At 38.6% G+C, this 22,500-nt stretch overlaps 1 protein-coding gene across 2 annotated transcripts in view; it reads right to left on the reverse strand.

Annotated features, from left to right (window-relative positions):
• The window catches only part of CDIN1 (CDAN1 interacting nuclease 1), a 250,163-nt gene that overhangs the window by 153,591 nt on the left and 74,072 nt on the right, over positions 1-22,500 (reverse strand). Inside the window, exon 1 of one of the 2 annotated variants that reach the window (XM_023558637.2) lies at positions 1-1,424. This exon is cut by the window's left edge and continues 3,073 nt beyond it. The exons of the other annotated variant lie outside the window; for it this stretch is intronic. The gene's annotated coding sequence lies outside the window, so the exon portion shown is untranslated. Of the gene's footprint in view, positions 1,425-22,500 lie in introns of those variants that run through there. 2 annotated transcript variants of the gene reach the window in all.

A 22,500-nucleotide genomic window follows, 5' to 3' on the forward strand; every position in this document is an offset into this window, starting at 1 on the left:
CTAGGATGTAAGCTCCTGGAGGGCAGGGATTTTGTCTTTTGCTTTTATTGTTTTGTTTTTTGATGTCTCCCAAGGACCTATGCAGTGTCTGGTGTATATATATATATTCTCAATAAATATATGTTGAATGAAAAAGTAAATTTATGTTGACACACAGCTCCCTTGCAATTAGAGTGCAAAAGTGTAACTATTCTAAACATGGAAAATTTCAATGGTTTCTTTCTTTCAAATTAAATAAGACTTTTTTTTTTTTTTTTTAAGTGCTACGGCTGCTAACCAAAGGGTCGGTAGTTTGAATGTACCAGGCACTCCTTGAAAACTCTATGGGGCAGTTCTACTCTGTCCTATAGGGTCGCTGTGAGTCGGAATCTACTCGATGGCACTGGGTTTGGTTTTAAACAAACAAACAAACAAAAGATACAAGAAAAGTTACATGGAGAAATGAAGCACCCAAAAGGAACAGTATGAAAAACAAATTGTTTTACCCATCCCCCCCTCCGATGCTAAATAAAAGCTAAGCAAAATTTTAAACATTTAAATGAATAAAACTCAACAATATTATGTCTTTTTATTGGAAAAACCTAGCTGATATTCTGAATGTTTCAAAGTTCTACCTACTCTATTTTACTTGCTGGGGGAAAAAAAAAAATACCAATATTGCCACAGTCAAATTTAAAAATATCTATTTTTTAAATCTATAAAATGATAAAGATAAAACATTTAAAAGAGTTCACATGATTATCCCATAGGATAAACCTAGGATAAGTAGATCCTAAATTTCTCGTAGACACAAAGGTGATTCTACTTCACCAACATTAACCAAAAAAATCAAACCTATTGCCATCGGGTCAATTCCAACTCGTAGCGACCCTACAGGACAGCGTGGAACTGCCCTACAGACCTTCTGGTTAGGAGCCGTAGCTCTGAACCACTATGCTACCAGGGTTTCCTCACCAACCTTAGTGCACAAAAAACAAGGCTCAATTTTTAAGGCTGGTGAGCACATCTGTTACAGGCAGAAAAAAACAAAACTTCCCCCCAAAAGAAGACAACTGTAAGAGGGGCAGTTTCATGACATTCAGCAATAACGACTGTTGTTGTGAGCTGCCATCAAGTGGCTCCGACTCATGGCAGTGTTACGTGTAACAGAAGTAAGTATTGCCTGATTCTGTGCCATCCTCATGATCACTGGTATGTTTGAATCCACTGTTGGGGCTATTGTGTCAACCCATCTTACTGAGGGTTTCCTAAATAAACACCTGACAATTAAGCTGAATCCTAGCTACCAAACTGTTATCAGGTCCACTCAAGGAAGGATCTGGTTAACGTGTTTTCATTTAAACTGAACGAATGTCTGTGTGAGGATCTCATCTCCCAGCTAGACCTAGCTCAGCCAGAGCGCTTAGCTTTCCAGAGTGGAGACAAAAGAAAGAAAATGCGTACTTATATACATAAATATGCATATATATATATATATATATATATATATAAATATATAAAATGTGAGAGTGTCCAGTAAAAAACTAAGGAAATTTTGAAAATAAAATCTGCCCCTTTGTCACCCATTTGTCTACCTCATTGTCCCCAGTTCTTTTGATTTTCATACATCCACTAAAAATATGGCTTCCTATCTTCCAATCAAAAGACCACGCAAGCAGGCCCAGACAGATAACATCGCAGATGCCAGCGCAGGTTCGAAAAACAGGCAACAGACAAACGCTTTCATAAGCAAAGAGTGCAGCCTGCTTCCTTCACCCCCAGAAAGACCTTCCTTGGACGACATCTAGCCTGCCCTGGGATGGGAAGACAATCTGTTCCTTAATACCAGAAAAGAGGGCCACATACTAATGTTCCCATTTTTACATTTTACAAATAATTCAGGGTTTTTTCACTTTTCTTTAATGCAGGTATGACTGTAAAAACAAAACAAAACAAAACAAAACAAAACAAAACAAACCCATTGCCCTTGAGTCGATTTCAACTCATAGAGACCCTACAGACAGATGAAAACACAGGGACTATGTAATTGGATACTACGAGTGTTAAGAATAAATTCTACCTCCGATTAGAATATCAGGGTTCCCTACTTTCATTCAGCTTTTTCCCCACATGAATAAAAATGCTAAAACCCTATATGTTGCTGTTGTTGTTAGGTGCCATCGAGTCAATTCTGACTCACAGTGACCCCTGTGACAGAGTACAATTGCCCCCTAAAGCTTTCTAAACTGTAATCTTTATGGGAGCAGATTGCCTGGTCTTTCTCCCCTGGAGCTGCTGGATGGGTTCAAAACTCTAAACAGAAGTAACTAAACATGCAAACTATCATTTCATGGACTGTTCTTAAACAAGTCATACTTTTTTTTTCCCTCTCATTCTTACCAAGTGGTCATCTATCTATAGCTTGAAAACACAACACGAACAGCTAGAATGGAAAGGCAGAGAGACTAACACTAAAAAAGAAATAATTAAAAACTAAGTCAAATAAACAGACTTTGTGATGTTCGAATCCACCAGGCGCTCCTCGGAAGCTCTATGGGGCAGTTCTACATGTACTATAGAGTTGTTATGAGTCGGAATCGACTCAATGGCAACAGGTTTGGGGTTTCATTTTGCTGATGTTCTGCCAACCTGATGCCTTCCATACAAAGGTATTCACTGATTAGCCAGTATTTCCGAAAATTTATTTAAAAAACGTGGTAACTGAAGCAATGGAAAAGAATCAAAATCAGGCCCACTTTCAAAAGAATTTATCTTCTTAACAAAGTGAAAAGACAACCTACACATAGAGAAAAAATTTAGGGGAACCATATAAAAGATAAGGGCACAAATTCTAAAATATATATAAAACTTCTACAAGTTAACAACAAAAAGGCAAACAACCCAATCAAAAAACGGGCAAAGGATTAAAACACCTAAAGAGGATATTGAAATGGTCAACACACAAGCACAGGAGAAGACGCCCAACATCATTAGTTATTACTGCCAGAGAGTTGATTCTGCCTCATAGCGACCCTAAAAGAAGGAATAGAACGGCCCCACAGGCTTTCCAAGGCTGTAATCTTTATGGAAGCAGTCTACCACATCTTTCTCTCATGGATTAGCTGGTGAGTTCTAACCACTGACCTTTTGGTTAGCAGCTGAGTGCTTAACCACCGTGCTACCAAGGCTCCTCATTAGCCATTAGGGAGATGCAAATCAAAACCAGAATGAGACATCACCTCACCCCTATTAGAATGGCAATGATTAAAAAAAAAAAAAACCACAGAAAATAACAAGGTGAGGCTGTGAAGAAACTGGAACCCTCATCCACTGCTGGTGCGGTCATCGCTGAACACGGAATTAACACATGAACCAGCAAACCCAAAGAAGTGAAGGCAGGAACGCAAATAGAAACCTGTACACCAATGTTCACTGCAGCACTTTTCACAAAAGCCAAAAGGTGTAAACAACCGAAATGTCCATCGCCAGATGAACAGATAAACAAAATGTGGTGTATATAATACAATATTACGCAGCCACGAAGAGAAACAAGTTCTGATGCAGGCCACAACATGGATGAACCCTGAAGAAACGCTGAGCGAAGTCAGTCAGCTGCAAAAGGACAAAAGCTGTATGTTCTCACTTACAGGAAATATGCAAATACTTACAAACCAAAGATTATCAATGGTTACCACGGTGAGGGGAAGGGGAAAAAGGGAAGTTTTTGTTTGGGGGCGTTTAGTTTACATTAATGGTGGTGGAATGTTTTGGATGAGGACAGTAATTGTCATGGCACAACATGAAAAATGGAATCAACGTCACTGAGTTGTAAATGTGGAAGTGGTTGTGTTGGCAGATGTTTTGTTTCCAACAAAATAAAAAAGAGAGAAAAAGAATTCACCTTTACTTTGATTTCCTCACGTCAAAATGTATTGTTCCAAATAATCAAATCCTACTGATTTGCAAAACAAGAAGATGCTTGTTAGTACATATTACGGATTTGTGAAAAATTTAGATTAGACTAACCAAATTTACTTTTGATATTTATAGCACTGATAGGCCTCTTTTTAATGTAACCAGAGACTTTATCAGTCTTTCTGCAGAGGGGCTTTGCTTGGTTACTTGTGACTATTGTTAAATAGTTCCATCACTGATACAAACGAGAGATAAAGACATACGCTTGCTTAGTTGATGGGTATCACAGAGAGGAGAAAGGGGAAATTAAAAGAAAGGGTTATTAGAGATTGTGGCACAAATTCAACTCCTGAATCTAAATAAAATTTTCTAGAAGGGTGATAACTCAAGGTATAAAATAAATATTCAGTCAATCAGTAAATAAATAGAAGGGACAGATCTTCTTTATAGAGGAATTCCAAATAATATATGTCGCTACACCCCACTCCAGGGGGTGAAGTTTAATTGCCCTCCCCAACTTGAGTAAGGGGCTAAATTTAGTGACTTGATTCCAAAGTATAGAATACAGGAAGGGAATTTTTTTTTTTTTTAACAGTGGAGAAATCTGGCAAACCCTACTTTAACCAAGAGAGGAATGTTAACATTACCAATGATAAGTTATGTTGACATCGTGTCCTTTCACCCGATATTATGTGATGGTATTCTTTCCCAAAATCCATAACCCACTGTAATCACGAGAAAAAATTCAGACAAACTCAGACTGAGCGGACATTTTACAAAATACCTGATTAGTACTCCTCAAAACTGCCACGGCCATCAAAACCAAGGAAAGACTGAGTAACTGTCACAAGCCAGGATAGACAGGAAACATGACAACTAAATGCAGTTAAAAAACAAAACAAACCCAACGTTGCCACTGAGTCTATTCCGACTCAAAGAGACCCTACAGGACAGAGCAGAACTGCCCCATAGGGTTTCTAAGGAGTGGACTGTGGATTCAAACTGCTAACCTTTTGGGCAGTCGAGCTCTTAACTAATGCACCACCAAGGCGCCAGCTAAAATAGTGTCCTGGATTGGATTCTGGAACAGAAAAAGGCCATTAATGGAAAAAGTGGTGAAATCTGTATAAAGTCTAGAGTTTGGTTAGTATTAATGTACCAGTGTGAGTTTCTTAGTTTTGACAAATATACGTCAGTAATTTAAGACGGTAACGTTAGGGGTAACTGGATGAGGAATACAGGAGGAACTTTCTGTACCATCTTTGCACCTTTTCTGTAAATCTAAAATTATTTGAAGATAAAATTTTTATTTCAAAAAGTAAAAGCTTTCTAGAAGAGTTGTTGCCTCCAGAAATGATCTCACGACAAATTTTTTCCTTCCACTACCACCAAATCCTGCAGGAGTTGCTTAGGAGAGACTGTTGGCTATGATTAAGAATTCCAGAAGTATAAGACAAAATTATGAGTAATTATAGAAATAAAAAACTTATAAATATCCACAGCAGTTAGGTAGACAAACCTAAACATATGTTGCTGCTTTGTTATTAAAAGACAAAATAAATTGGAAAATTGAGGTATAAAAATAGTAGCAAAGAACTCAGGAATTTGAGGCCAGTCCCCTATTCTATGCAGCTTTGGTAGGCCCATAGGTAAACTTTCTCCCGATATGAAGCATTATAAGAAATAATTCAAGAGGTTTCAGAAAAGAATCTCCAAAATTACCAGAAAATTCAAAATTGAAGAGTGCCTAAAGAAAGGGAAGGGGAAATTTTGTTCCTTCATGTCCTTCAAATAATTATTTACTGGAATAATACTGCCTATTGCTACAAAAATTACTATCACTAGAGAGCCTGTAACATGCCAAGCACCATGCCAGATATTTTTTTACAAAATCATCTTTAATCCATACAAAATTGAAAGGCAGATGTTGTTATCCAATTACAAAGAAGAGCAAATTCCGGCACCTGAAGAAGTTAGCCAAGGTGACACAGCCAGTACAGGATCAAACTGGGATTCCAACTAAACAAGTGGAAACACAAACACGTTGTAATGGATGAGATTTAGGTAGAAAGAAGAAAAACTTCTCTGACACTGAGAGAAACTAACTCCTTGGGCAACCATTAAAAGAAAAGTTAATTCACATTTGTAACGGAAGAAGGAAAGTTCTGGAATCAGACCATCGAGGTTCTTTCATTAGTCCATTGTGTCTGTTTGTCCCTTCCTGCATTCAGGCACTTAACGTGAGTAAGCAGAGCAGCACGTAGTCTTGGGTGATCCAAGTTCAAGTCCTACCTGTTGACCTTTCTAACTGTATGACCACGCAGGCCACTAATCTTGAACTTCACTTTATCATTTATAAAACTTGCAATAATAACACTTACCCTATCCATGTCAAAGAGTTGCTGTGTGGATCAAATAAAAATATCAAAATTTCTTATAAACTATAAAGCTCTGTTCAAATGTTCTATGAGTTATGTACAAAATTCTTCAATACCCTTTCAATCTTAGAGTTATAAGTAAATGGCAAGTACATGACCCACAAAATATTTAAGTCAAATAAACAAGTATTTATGAAAGCGAGACCAGAGGATGAACCAATGCAACACAGAACACTGAACCCAGCGAAAACTAGTCTTTTATTAGCTATATTCAAACATCTTCTTAGACTGAAAAACAAAAATGAGAAATTAAGAGATTGGGTGGTGTTATGGATTGAATTTTCCCTCCAAAATATGTACTATAAATTCTAATCACTACACCTGTGGATGTAATCCCATTTGTGAATAAGGTTCTCTTTTCTGTATGTTAATGAGGTCATATAAGTGCTGGGTGTGTCTTAAACCAATCATTTTTAGATATAAAAGAGCAGATTAGGCAAAGAAGAAAGCAAGCACAGATGGGGAAAGAGTGATGCCACTTAGAGATCACAAAGACTCCAGTAAGAAAAGCTGGAAGAGACAAGGAATTTTCCTCCAGAGTGGACAGAGAGCGCCTCCCCCTAGAGCTGGTACCCTGAATTTAACTTCCAGCCTCCTAAACTGTGAGAAAATAAATTTCTGTTCCTTAAAGCCACCCTCTTGTGGTATTTCTAGTATAGGAGCACTAAGAAACTAAGGTTTTGTGAAGATAACAAAACATTTACTATATACACTAGTTTTAGCAAGAACAAGTTTGGTAATCCCCATTAAAATACAGAAGCTAGCTTGTATACGTTGACATCACTGATCAAGTATGATTCAAAAGGTCAAGACACGAGCTATGAATGAGACAGAAATCGTCCCCCATCAATAAAGGAACTGCTCCAGATGTTGCATTTTCTGTCCATGCAAAGGAAAAGAAAGTAGCTCATATTGTCTATTTTTAACTGGTTAATGAATGAATAAATAGGGGAAACCCTGGTGGCGTAGTGGTTAAGTGCTATCTATGGCTGCTGACCAAAAGGTTGGCAGTTCAAATTCACCAGGCGCTCCTTGGAAACTCTATGGGGCAGTTCTACTCTGTCCTACAGGGTCGCTATGAGTCGGAATCCACTCGACAGCACTGGGTTTAATGAATAAATACTATTTATATTTTCCATGAATGTTGTTCATCAAGCTTCATAAGCAAAAATATTTACTCCAAAAGTTACGAAATGAAGCAAGGGGAAAAAAATAAAGAACTTATAATTATCTCATTCTCTAATGTATTCACATCCTCTCATGAATTAGGAGAAAGTGGAATTCCTAAATTCTCAAACCGTGACGTAATATTGGTTTTATTGATCCTCTGAACAATTTGTGGGAGTACCCAATCATTATTTTGACAGTTTTATCATAAGGTAATAGACTTCCTTTTAGATAATTGCAGTTGCCACATTCAATTTCAACCTTCCATAGGAATTTTTTCTAGATACAGCTTTACTGTCAGTCCCAGATCACATTACTTTCTTTTTATAGCTATACACACACAGCATTTTAGGCGTTACACCTAATTATGTCACCACAATAACAATTTAAAAGCTCATCATTAAGAAGTAAAGGTTAAGCACTTTACGTTAAAACTCCTTTTTATAAAGACATACAGTGCTAGATGACATAAGTAAATGAATTCCATGTGCATTTAAAAGTCTGTTTGGGAGTTACAAAAAAAGAGACCTCTTTTTGGCTAAACGGGGAAATGTGATAAGTTTATATAGAGGCAGTAACATTTGTTAACTACAGTGTTGACTTAAAAGCTTTCTGACTCATGAAAACCAGTTAGTCACACAAGTTTCACAACACAAATTTGTGTGACAAAATAAGTTCTTTTCCTAGGAAGGTAGCATAGCATAATAGTTAGGAGCATGAGCTCTGGAACCATATAGTCACTACTTTCTGTGTGACCTGGGGCAAATATTTTAGCTCTCTAGGCCTTGGTTTCCTCATATGTAAGTGGGATAATACTACTACTTGCCTCACAGAGTTGAGGATTAAAGGTCCAAGTGGGTAAGGTACTTAGAAAGTACCTGGCATATTGCTGTTGTGTGCTGCCGAGTACATTCCGACTCATAGCAACCTTATAGGACAGAGTATAACTGGTCCATAGAGTTTCCTGGGCTATAATCTTTATGGGAACAGGTTACCAGGTCTTTTTTCCCACAGAACAACCGGTAGGTTCAAACCACTGACCTTTTGGTTAACAGCCGAGCACTTAACCATTGTGCCACCAGGGTTTCCTACCTCACATATAGCGTGTGTTATATGGCAGCTTACTACTAACAGAAAAGTTGACGGTTCGGACTCACCCAGAAGAGTGTTGGAACAAAGTCCTGGAATATTCCAGGAATATAAATACCATATATTATTATTATTATTATTATTGGAAACCCTGGTGGCATAGTGGTTAAGAGCTACAGCTGCTAACCAAAAGGTCAGCAGCTTGAATCCATCAGGCACTCACTCCTTGGAAACTGTATGGGACAGTTCTAGTCCGTCCTATAGGGTTGCTATGAGTTGTAATGGACTCCACGGCAACGGGTTTGGTTTGGTTTGGATTATTATTGCTTATTTGAATTGTCTTAAGCAGCTAATAACTAAATAAAGACACATGCCCATAAAAAAAAAAAGGGAAGGGTTAAATCTGAAAGGTGATCTAAGCCAGTAGATAAGGCGGCAGAAACACAATGGGTGCCAAGAGATAAGCTACTCCTAGAATGGGATAGTATGGGGCATTCTAACTCAAGAAGAAATAGCAAAATTGAAGTTGAGAAGTACTTTGTAGAAAGAGTGGGTTAGGCTGAAAATGACTGTAAATACTGAGGTCAAATGTGGCATCCTAGGCTTAAAATTAAATGAGAGAAAATACCACGGAGTTCAGCACAAGAGTTACATGAGAGGCACAACGTAATAAAGAACACTGTTTTGACAACAAAAGCTTGCTTCTTCTGTTGGAGTCTCTGACAGGTGTATATGTATCATGGGGGGGAGGGGCAAGTGCTAGCTAGCAGGATGGGCTATAGAAAAAGGTCAGGAGACAACAGAAGGAAGAATGGCAAAGAGGCTAGACTTACAGGCAATTCAATTTAGTTAGCAATCCACCTGAAAATACCCGTCGCTAATATTCTCAGTCAAACGCACTTCATTATTTGAGGAGAAAAAAATACCATTAAATTTAATCTACTTCACATTCCATCATAAAATCATCAGAAAAAAGACTTGGTGTCTTAAGAGATCTAGGCAAAAGTTCTGTCCCCTAGTCATATCACCTGATTTAAAAAAGGTAAAATATGAAATCGTTTTTTAATTAAAAGGTAAAAGTCCCTTTTAATTAGGTATCCAAATTAACTAATTCCCATAAGGTAAACAAAAAGTATCTCTATTAAGTGATTGTGTTTCGAAAAGGAAAAAACCAAATCAACATGGTTAAAAAAAAGAAAAAAAAAATTTTTTTTTTTTTTTAAATCAACATGGTTACCCAATAAATATTCTGGAATGACCAAAAATGTCAATCATCAATATCCTACATCAAACAAAAAAACAAGAAACATTGACTAACAAAGGGTTTTTCTCATGTCTCAATTTATAAAATATAAGTTTTTTAAAAAAAGTTCTAAGAAAATTCCACCTTTTTAAAATTTTTAAATCACTTAAAACTGAAAAAAAAAAAAAAAAACTCCATGAAATCAGGACTGTGGCAGAAAATTTGGCAAATACAAGTACCATACACATATGAATTAATTTCTACTTCTGGATCCTTCTGGAGACAAAAGCTCCACACACACACACACACACACACACACACACACACACACACACAAATAACAAATTTATTGCCACTGAGTTGATACCATCTCATAGCAATCCTATACGACAGAGTAGAACTGCCCCATAGGGTTTCCAAGATGCTGCTGGTGGACTCCAACTGCCGATATTTTGATTAGTAGCCGAGGTCTTAACCACTGTGCGACCAGGGCTCCTAAAAGCTCCATGGAGGGGGGCAAACTGGGTATTTCTGTCGAGATCAAGCAACAATAAAACGTATGTCACTGATCCTTGATGACCATGGTCTTTTCAGGTGGTGAATCAATCCTACAATCCCTTTGCTCCTGCCCTGACAACCTCTCTTATCCTAATCCCCCTCTGCCCTGATAACCCATTCACTGATAGTTTGTTTTTTATATATTAAAATGTTTCTAATGAGTTGTCCAGGAAAATATAAGGGAAGGAACATTAATCAGTAAAAATTTTCTATACTTAGCAGGATTTATAAGAAATTCAGTAAGATATCGATATTAATAGCCATGGTAGATTAATTTTTGAATTTTGGGTAGCCATCTTCTGCTTGTACCCACAATCACGGATAATATAGAGTTCATTAAATGCCACTGACTACACTGTATATAAAAGAGTTGGAATCTAATTTTCACTTCTGAGCTTGAATGACAAAAGCTTTCAGTATTATCATTATCATTAATATTTATCATGCGATGAATGTGTTTCTATACTTCTTTTTCAAACTAGGGAAAATAAGTCATTTTCTCATTCCACCAGTTGTAGAAAAGCAAATCTATAAACAGAAACAAAAGAGTGCCTAGCCACAGACACAATTTTTTACCAACAAAAGCCAAGAGTCCAAAATAAGCTCAAATTCCTACCCATGAAATCTCACCTGAATTGTCTAGACCAACATGCTTCAAAGGATAGAATAGGATACAATTGAGCTTTAAGGAAACAGAAAACATCACATCATATAGAAGCTTGAAAAATCTTTTAATTATGACTTTTCTCAATGTTTTAAAATTACATAAAAGGCTGAGAGGCACACAGGTGCAATGAGTTAGGAAACAATATTTGCCACTTAATAAATGTGTAATCAACAAACAAGAGGTTACCAAGCACTGGAAGCATTCCTGTCTATACTGAGCTGAAGAAGCTACATGCATTTACCTCCTCTCAATGAGGCACTCATTCCTTGAATGCACACCAACTCCTTTACATTCACCTGACTGCTATTTAGAGGGCAGAAGAATTTAAGGAACCAGGGAAATGAAAATCCCAACATTAATAATTTTACAGATTAAATAATCACTTGAGTAATTAAGAATCAAATGAGGGTTCACATATACAGTGGGGAATGCCTCCTCCCATTTGAAGTGCATTAGAAAGATCATTTCATTTATAAATGTCTCACAAATCTACACTGTGCTCCCAAGAATCTCCTGGCCATCTGCTCAGCCACTCACCTGCTGCAGATTGCCTTCACACACCCTAAAAAACCAAACACCCTAGCCACTAGCTATTTCCAATTTTACTGTACAATTTGTTTAAGATGTGCACTGGAGCCTTAATTTATTATGCCCAAATTGAATTCAATTTCTCCCTCCTCAACTCCAAATAACTCCCATTTCTATTAATAGGAGATATCCTGGTTTGAAATCTCAAATTCATCCTAGGCTCTTTTCTATTCTTCACCACCAGTATCCAGTAAGCTTTTATGCCCTACAGACTTTACTTACTCTATCACTTCCATTGCAGACCCTAATTCAGACCCGGATTAAGTTTTCTAAAGGCACTGCAATAGCCTATTAACTGATCTCTCTCACCATACTCAGCATCTCTTCACTCCAATCCATCCTACACGGTAAGGCAGATTATCTTCTTCAAATTGTGATTCTTAATTGTTGTCACAATACACAGTTCTTATTATGACCAATTATAAAGTGTACAGGTGGCACCAAGATGGCAGCCTAGTCAGATATGCCGTCCCTCTACAGCAAAGACCCAAGAAACAAAGTGAAACAAATACAGATGACAGTCCTGGGGTCTTGATCATCCATTGAAAGGATACAGAATTAGATCAAACACTGGCTGGAAGAAGAAATTGAACAAGAACAGCGAATGAGGAGAGATACAAGGAGGAGGTGCTGTGCCAGCCGACCTGGCACAGCATGGACATCTTGAGACACAGCCAGCAGTGATCCTAGCTGAGGAGCACAGGAAGGCAACAACACGGAGTGCCCAAGAGAGACAGAGAAACTGTGCAGATGCACCTGGAGTGAAGCAAGTACCAATTACTGGCTGTGCCCAGCGGGAAGTGCACAGGCACCTTTGTCCCATGACTATAGGGGTATGCTCCCCGTTTCCCCACCACCTTGGTGACTGGTTGCACAAATCACCCCCCATCCCTACTGCCTCAAGTGTTAAGGATCTAGTATGAGCCCTCCCTTTTATTATTTTTTCTTTTTCTTCTTTTTCCTTCTCCCCTTCTCCCTCCTCAATGTCATCCACCAACCTGCTCCCCCCACCTACCAGGCAAGGGGCAGAGAGGGAGAACGTGCTCTGGCCGCCTGCCCCACCCCTTTCCCATAGGACAGAGTGCCTATGTGCTCCCTGATCATTTGCCCCAACCTTCCCTCCACCAGTGAGAGTGCCTAAACACTCTCCAGCTGCCCGCCCAGCCACTCACCTGCCAAAGAGAGCACCTGCGTGCTTCCTGGCCTCCTGCCCAGCCACTAACCAGCTGGAGAGTACCTTCACACACCCTAGCCATTTACCCCAAACTTCCCTCCATCAGAGAGAGTGCCTGCACACTCCTCAGCCACTAGTGCTGTTCCTTCCCTGCTAGAAGGAACGCTGCACACACCCTGGCTAGCCGCTCTGCCCATTCCTCACCAGAGAGAGCACCTGCACACTCCTCAAGCACCTGCCCTGCCCCTCCTGCACGACAGAAAGTGCTTGCACATGCCTCAGCCACCTGCTTCACCCACCCATGCCAGAGAAATCACCTGTACGCTCCTCAGCCACATGCCCCATGCCTCCCTCACTGGAGAGAGCACCTGCATGCTCCCCAGGCACCTGTCCTGTCCATCTCTGCCCCTTGCTCGCCACCCTGCTGAGTGGGCAGAGCAAGAGCATCCAGGCTCCCCAGTGGCACACACCAGCCCTCGCCTGCTGTCCAGCCAAGTGGGTGGAAGAAACACCTCCACAGTTCTGAGCATTCCCACACCACTGCACTGGAGGCAGACACTAGCCAGTAGCTGCCCAGCACACCCACAGCCATCTTCCATGCACAGTGAACAGCAAAGCAGGCTTGCCCTGCCTGCCACAGCCATGCCCACCTGTAGACAGGTCATGAACACTCCCACGCTGCTGGATGAACAATCAGTGAAGGATGCCCAACCCACATGCACTGATATATCAAAACAAAATAAAACAAAAAATTATAAATAAATAACACTTCAATGCCTCAGAGACAGCAGACAATATCAAATCATTAGTAGAAAAAGGGCAAGATGGCTCAAGCAAGTGACCAAAGAGACTGAAAACTTTCCTGAGGAAGAAATGGTAAAGGAACTATCTGATAAGGAATTCAAAAGATTTACCTATAGGGTCTTCAAAAAGATCAAGGAAAACACAGACAAAGCAAAGGAAAACACAGACAAAGCAAAGAAAAACACAGACAAAACCCTAGAAGAATTCAGGAAAACAATACAAGAATAAAATGATAAGACAAATAGACAACTAGAAACCATACAAAAACAGCAAATAGAAATCCAGAAGACTAACAAAAAAAAAATTCAGAAATAGATAACTCAAGGAAAGGATACAGAAGCAGAACTGAACCCATGAAAAACAGAATTGGTGAAACAGAGGACAAATCCCTTGATACTAATTTGTTTGAGCAACATTCAGAAGAAAGAAAAAAGCCTAAGAGTTATGTGGGACACTATGAAGAAGAATAACTTACACGTGATCGGAATCCCAGAACAGAAGGAGACAAAAAAGGCACAGAAATTTTTTTTAAAGATTTGAAAGCAGACAACTTCCCTAAGAGCATCAAAGATGAGAAGATATCCATCCAAGAAGCTCAGTGAACTCATACAGGATATACCCCAAAAGAAAGTCTCCAAGACATATCATAATCTAACTTTCCAAAACCAAAGACAAAAAAAATACTGGGAGCAGCTTGAGAAAAATGAACTGTAACCTACAAAAGGGATCCAAGAAGACCAAGTTCTGATTTCTCAGCGGAAACCATGTTGGCAATAAGGCAATGGGATGACATATATAAAACCCTGAAAGAAAGACAAAAAAAACCAAAACTGCCAACCAAGAACTTTCTATACAGTAAAATTGTCTCTAATATACAATGGCAAAGTTAGGATGTTTCCAGATAAACAGAAATAAAAGGAATCTGTAAAAACCAGACCAGCCTTACAAGAAAAATTAAAAGGTGCCCTTTGGACAGAGAAACAACACCACTAGGCAACAACCTGAGATTAAGACATATGACAGCATCACCCAAAAACCAACTAAGACAAAGAATTCTCAAAAGTAAAATAAAGCTACAAGACTGAAAAAAAGGAACCAGCAATGTCAATCTGTAAATGACAACAGCTTCAAAATCAATGAGACAATAAATGGCTTAGTTAGAGAACTTTCACATGGTGAGGAAGTCAAGGCAATGCCAAGCTATAACAGACCATTTTAAACCCAGGAAGATAAAGGTAAATTTCAGAGTAACCACAAAGAAAAGTAATAAAGCTACTCAGCAAAATAAAAACCCAATAAACACAAAATCAACAACAAAGGGAAGGAAAAGAAACTCTATAAGCAAAAAGAAAACTCAGTACGGAAAACAAGTGGAAGAAAGAAAATGTCAAGACCACAAAAAAAGAAAAAGCACAACAAAATGAGAGCAGCTAATTCATACAAAGCAATAACCACACTAAATATAAATGGGTTAAATCCATCAGCCGATAGAGAGTAACAGAATGGATTAAAAAAACATGACCCATCAACCCATCAATATGTGGTCTACAAGACACATGTAAAAAATATGTCAAGCAAACAGCATCCAAAGAAGAGCAGGAGTGGCACTATTAATCTCTGATAAACTAGACTTTAAGGCAAAATCTACCACAAAAGACAAGGAAGAGTATTATATAATGATTAAATGTTCAATCCACCAAGAGGACATAACCGTAATAAACATTTATACACCCAATGACAGAGCTCCAAAATACATAAAACAAACTCTAACAGCATTGAAAAGAGAAATTGACAGTTCCACAATAGCAGAAGGAGACTTCAGCACACCACTTTCAAGGAAGGACCGAACAACAAGATAGACACTCCACAAAGATACAGAAGATCTACACATCGCAATCAACCAACTTGACCTCATACACATATACAGAACACTGCACCCAACAGCAGCACAGTACACATTCTTCTGAAACACACACACATCATTCTCCAGAACAGATCACATTTTAGGCCACAAAGCAAGCATCAGTAAATTCAAAAATATAGAAATTACACAAAGCACCTTCTCTGATGACAACACTATAAAATTAAAATTCAAGAAAATAAAAATAAAGAACAAGGGAAGAAAATCTAATACATGGAAACTAAATAATATTTTGCTCAAAAACTGCTGGATAATAGGTGAAATTAAAAATGAAATAAAAAAAATTGCTAGAATCAAATGAGAATGAAAACACAACATACCAAAACCTTTGAGACACAACAAAAGCAGTGCTCAGAGGTCAATTTATAGCAATAAACACGTACATCAAGAAAGAAAGGAATAAAATCAATACCTTAGTCCTACAATCTGAACAAAAGGAAAAAGAGCAGCAAAAGACGCCCACAACCACCAGAAGAAAGAAAAAATAAAGATTAGAGCAGAAATAAACAAATTGGAAAACAGAAAGAATCAACAAGATTAGAAGTTTGTTCTTTGAAAGCATCAATTAAACTGACCAACCACTGGCCAATCTGACAAAAGAAAACAAAGAGAAGATACAAATAACCCAAATAAGAAATGAGATGGGGGACCTTACAACAGAACCAACTGAAATAAAAAGGATCATAACACAATACTATGAAAAATTATACTTCAACAAATTTGAAAAACTTAGAAGAAATGGACAAATTTCTAGAAATATACTGCCTAACCAAACTAACACAAACTGAGATAGAAAATCTGAACAGACTCATAACTAATGAAGAAATTGAAGGGGACATTAAAAAAAGAAAAAAACTACCAACAAAAACAGCCCTGGCCCAGATGGCTGCACCAGTGAATTCTACCAAACATTCAGAGAAGAGTTGACATCAATAGTACACAAATTATCCCAGATTACAGAAAGGAAGGAATATTCCTGAATTCATCCTATGACCCCCATACCAAAGCTAGGCAAAGAAACCACAGAAAAAGAAAATTACGGTCCAATATCCCTTGTGCACATACATGCAAAAATTCTCAACAATATACTAGCCAATAGAATTCAACAGCATATTTAAAAAACAGTACGTCACTAACAAGTGGGCTCCATACCAGGTATGCAAGGATGGTTCAACAGGAGAAAATCAATCAACGTAATCCACCTCAATAATAAAACAAAGAACGAGAATCATATGATCATCTCAATCAATGCAGAATAGGCATCTGATAAAGTTCAGCAGCTTTACTGGTAAAAAGTATTAACAAAATAGGAATAGAAGGGAAATTCCTCAACATAATTAAGGGCATTTATACAAAGCCAACAGTCACCATTAACCTCAAGAGAGAGTCTGAAAAGTATTTCCCTTGAAAATGGGAATCAGACAAGGATGCCCTTTATCACCACTTTTATTCAATATTGTACTGGAAGAACTAGCTAGAGCAATAAGGCAAGAAAGGAAAAAAAGGGCACACAAATGGGTAAGGAAGAAGTAAAACTATCCTTACTCACAGATGACATGATCATATACATAGAAAATCCCAGAGACCCAGAGACTCCACAAGAAAGTTACTGGAACTAATAGAAGGATGCAGCAGATCAACATACAAAAATCAGCTGGATTCTTCTACAGTAACAATGAAAACTCCAAAAAGGAAATCCGGGTAACAATACCATTTACAACAGCCATCAAAAAGATAAATACTTAGGAATAAGTCTCAGTAGGGACGTAAGAGACTTAAACCAAAAAAAAAAAAAAAAACCACCACTGAAAGAAACCAAAAGAGACCTACTTAAATGAAAAAACATACCATGATCTTGGATAGAAAGACTTAATATTGTGAAAATGTCAGTGCTACCTGTCTCAGTTATCTAGTTCTGCTATAACAGAAATACCACAGTGGATGGCTTTAACAAAGAGAAATTTATTCCCTCACAGTCTTAAAACCAAAAAACCAAACTCACTGCTGTCAAGTCGATTCCAACTCATATGGACCCTATGCGACAGAGTAGAACTGCCCAATAGAGTTTCCAAGGAGCACCTGGCAGATTCAAACTGCCGACCTCTTGGTTAGCAGCCATAGCACTTAACCACTACACCGCCAGGGTTTCCACCACTCCTCACAGTCTAGGAGGCTAGAAGTCCGAATTCAGGGTGCCAGCTCCAGGGAAAGCCTTTCTCTATCTGTCAGCTCTGGTGGAAGGTCCTTGTCATCAATCTTCCCCTATTCTAGGTGCTTCTCAGGCTCAGGGACACCAGGTCCAAAGGACTCACTCTGCTCTCTGCACTGTTTTTCTTGGTGTTATGAGGTTCCCCTCCCCCCATCTCTGTTCCCTTCTCTCTTTTATATTTCAAAAGAGACTGATTTAAGGTAAAACTTAATCTTGTAGATTGACTCCTTCCTCATTAACATAACTGCCTCTAATCCTGCCTCATTAACATCATAGACGTAGGATTTACAACACATAGGAAAATCATATCAGATAACAAAATGATGGACAATTCACACAATACTGGGAATTATGGCCTAGCCAAGTTGACAAACATTTTGGGGGAACAGAATTCAATACATAACACTACCTAAAGTGATCTACAATTATAACGCAACCTCGATCCAAATTCCCACAACATTCTTTAATGAGATGGAAAAACTAATCACTAACTTTACATGGAAAGGGAAGACGCCCCAGAGAAGCAAAGCATTATTAAAGAAAAAGAGCAAAATAGGAGGCCTCAGTCCCCCGTCTCAGAAACTACTGTATAGCCACGGTAGTCAAAACAGCCTGGTACTGGTACAACGATAGACATATAGACCAATGAAATTGAGAATACAGAAGTAAAGCCATCCACCTACGGACAGATGATTTTTGACAAAGGGTCAAAGTCCATTGACAAAGTGTCTTCACCAAATGGCGCTGGCAAAACTACATATCCTTTTGTAGAAAAATGAAACAAGATTCATACCTCACACCATGCACAAAAACGAACTTAAAATGGATCAAAGACCGAAATGTAAGACCTAAAGCTATAAAGATCATGGAAGAAAAAACAGTGACAACACTAAACCCACTGCCGTCAAGTCAATTCCAACTCATAGCAACCCTATAGGACAGAGTAGAACTGCCCCGTAGAGTTTCCAAGGAGCGCCTGGCGGATTCGAACTGTCAACCTCTTGGTTAATAGCCGTAGCACTTAACCACTACACCACCAGGGTTTCCAGGGACAACACTAGGGGCCCTGATATATGGCATAAATAGTATACAAACATAACTAAAAATGCACAAACACCAGAAGATAAACTAGATGACTGGAATCTCCTAAAAATTAAACACTTACGCTCATCAAAAGACTTTGCCAAAAGAGTAAAAAGAGAATCTACAGACTGGGAAAAATATTTTGGCTACGTATTTGATAAGGGGCTAGTCTCTAAAATTTATAGAAAACTTCAGCACCTTAACAACAAAAAGATTAACAATCCAATTAAAAAATGGGCAGAAGACATGAACATACATACTTCACCAATGACATTCACGCAGCTAAAAAACACATGAAGAGATACTCGCGATCATTAACCATTAGACGCAAATCAAAACTACAGTGAGATAACACCTCATCCTGGCAATAACGGCACGGATCCAAAAAAACAGAAAACAACAAAACGCTGGTGAGCTTGTGGGGAGATTGGAACTCTTATGCACTGCTGGTGAGAATGTAAAATGGTACAACCACTGTGGAAAACAGTACGGCGCTTTCTTAAAAAGCTAGAAATAGAATTACCATATGATCCAGCGATACCACAAATAAGAGCCATATTAATAGGCATATGCACACCCATGTTCACTGCAACATTATTCACAATAGCAAAAAGGTGGAAGCGATCTAAATGCCCATCCACAGATGAGCAGATAAACAATATGTGGTACAACACACAATGGAATACTGCACAACTATAAAGAATAATGATGAATCCACAAAATATCTCACAACGTGGATGAATATGGAGGACATTACGCTGAGTGAAAGTCAATCAACAAAGAACAAATATTGTGTGAGAAAACTATTATAAAAAGTGCAGAATATGTTTGTATACAGAAAGAAACATTCTTTGATGGTTACCAGGGATGGGAGGCATAGGGAACGAGAATCACTAACTGCATAGCAAAAGACATGCGTTAATTCTGGTGAAAGGTAAGGCAATGCACAATATGGGGGAAGTCAGCAGAGGAAGACACTGAGAGGTATGCAGGAATAAAGGGCAACTATGGTAAACGGAGAAACGCTGATGGCGTAGTGGTCGCATGCTATGGCTACTAATCCAAAAGTCAGCAGTTCGAATCTGCCAGGCGCTCCTTGGAAACCCTGTGGGGCAGCTCTACTCTGTCCTGGAGGGTCACTATGAATCAGAATGGACTCGACGGCAATAGATTTTTTATGGTAAATGCTGGAGCCCTGGTGGCATAGTGGTTAAGAGCTCTGCTGCTAACCCAAAGGTCAGCAGTTCACATCTACCAGCTGCTCCTTGGAAACCCTAAGAAGCAGTTCTACTCTGTCCTATAGGGTCGCTGTGAGTCGGAACCAACTCGGCAGCACCTAACAACAACATGGTAAATGCTGTAACATACACAATCCCATAACAACAGGCTAATATGTAAGCTCAATAGGTGAGGGGGGTCGTTCAGGAGTACATCTGTGTACGTGTATAGATATGGCGGTGGATATCTCTATATACATATTTATAAATGCTGTGTGTATACTCATACAGTTGTCTCTTGGAATCCGTGGGGGATTGGTTCCAGGACCGCCCACAGATACTGAATAATACACAGCGTTATAAAATGAACAATAATATCTATGAAGAATGTGCTCCTTAGAACAATCAACCATACGAGACCAAAAGGGCAACATTTGCCCAAAACCAAAGCTGAGAAGTCAGGGAGAGACGGGGAAATCTGACTAATGGAAACAGGGAACCCAGGGCGGAACTGGCGAGAGTGCTGACACATTGCAGGACTGGAACCAAGATCATGAAACAATTAGTGTAAAGACCGTTCATTGGAAAATTAATTAGCTATGTAAAATTCTACCTAAAGCACAATAAATGTTATAAAGAAAAAAGGTTATGGACCCGGGGTATATACATTTGTCAAAATTCATTGAAATGTACACTTAAATTGTATTAATTTTACTCTATATAAATTATACCTCAATAAAGTTGATTTAAGAAAAAAATACATAACGTAAGCATTGCAAGTTACTGATAACCAACATCTATTAAATTTGCATAAAATCTTCAACTATAACGTGGACGGAGACATTTTCCCCTTGATTCTTTAAAAAATTTGATCTGCCAATAATCTTAATTTGTAATTATATTATAATGCCAGCCTCCCTATTAATAACAGCGCTTTATACGTTACAGAAGACTGATTTTTTCATGAAAGGACTGTACGTATTTATGTAGCCTGGTTTAAGAATACTTTCATTTTAATGTCACCTCTACTTGGGAAAATCTTCATTAACAGAGCTATCCAGAATATGGTTCTTAGAGGAAAGTTACGGTTCTTATTACGAAACTAACCTATTTACTCATTCACTCACTCACACGCCTAACATTTGAGACTTAAGAGGGAGCAGGATGCGTGCTAAAATTGGGAACCACTGAATAAAAAAAAAAAAGGCAGAGACTTTTACATATCATAACATAAAAGCCAAGATGGCGAAGGGGAGAGTCCAGCCGATTATAAAATGTGGAACGAAAATTCAGGCTTCCTTAGCAGCTCAGTCTGTAATTAGTAATCACTTTGCAGTTACAGGATCCATTGTTACAGTTAAAAACACAATGAAAAACAGTAATGTGCTTTGATACTTTAAAGGACTTTTCCAAATATAGGGGCTTCCATTTTTAAGGCAAAGACCAATGTAATCGACCTATTGCTTATTATTAATCAAAACGCTGTTGGTAATGTCCTATGCTAGGAAGAAGGAATGCTGAGCAGCATATGTCTTGATCACGCGGACTGATAGTATGATAGACCTCTTCATCTCCTGCTTCTGCCCAGGTCTGTAAAACCTGCCATGAAAATTACAATCCTACTCTGATAGCATTTCCTCAATAATTTCCTTAAGTGCTACTTTATCCACCATGATGCTGTTGACTAGGAGTTGGGAGCCTGAATTCAAGTCCTAGCACTGCCATTTGCCACCATGCTCTTTACCATCACTTCCATCTATAATGTCTCAGTTTCCTCAAACTGTAAATTGGCCTCACATGCCCTGCCTACCTCACTAGGTTATTCTGAGGCTACAGAGAGCCATGGAAACGGTAGCTGCTGTGTTTTTACGCAAATAGCACACACATCACGTTTTTTGCCAACGGCGCAACGCCCTCGAGAATTACTTTCCTAGAAGCGATGTGCACATTGTACGTGTGCGTGCATTGTTTATGTGGTCTCGTAACTTGTGAAAAAATACGGTATTCTCCCTTGGAATAAGGCTACTTCAGATTCCATTCCAATTTCATGAGGCTAATAAAAAGGCATAATGTGGATAAACCTTCCTATTATATCTAATTTGGGAAGAAGAGAAATAACACAATTTAGGAGAGTGAGAAAAGACTTAGTTTGGAATCTGTGTTCTAGTGTCAATTTTACGTTTTAATAACTATAGGACCATGGCCAAGTGACTTAAAAAAAAATTTTTTTTTTTTTTAGCCTCTTCAAAATTCAATCTCCATATAGCTTAAATCAAAATAATACCAACCCTATCAATATGGAGCCCTGGTGGCGCAGTAGTTAAGAGCTATGGTCTCTAGCCAAAAAATCGGCAGTTCAAATGCACCAGCCACTCCTTGGAAACCCTAGATGGCAGTTCTACTCTGTCCCATAGGGTCGCTATGAGTCGGAATCGACTAGATGGCAAC

This window comes from Loxodonta africana, chromosome 10 (assembly GCF_030014295.1).
Source record: "Loxodonta africana isolate mLoxAfr1 chromosome 10, mLoxAfr1.hap2, whole genome shotgun sequence".
NCBI classification, from domain to species: domain Eukaryota; kingdom Metazoa; phylum Chordata; class Mammalia; order Proboscidea; family Elephantidae; genus Loxodonta; species Loxodonta africana.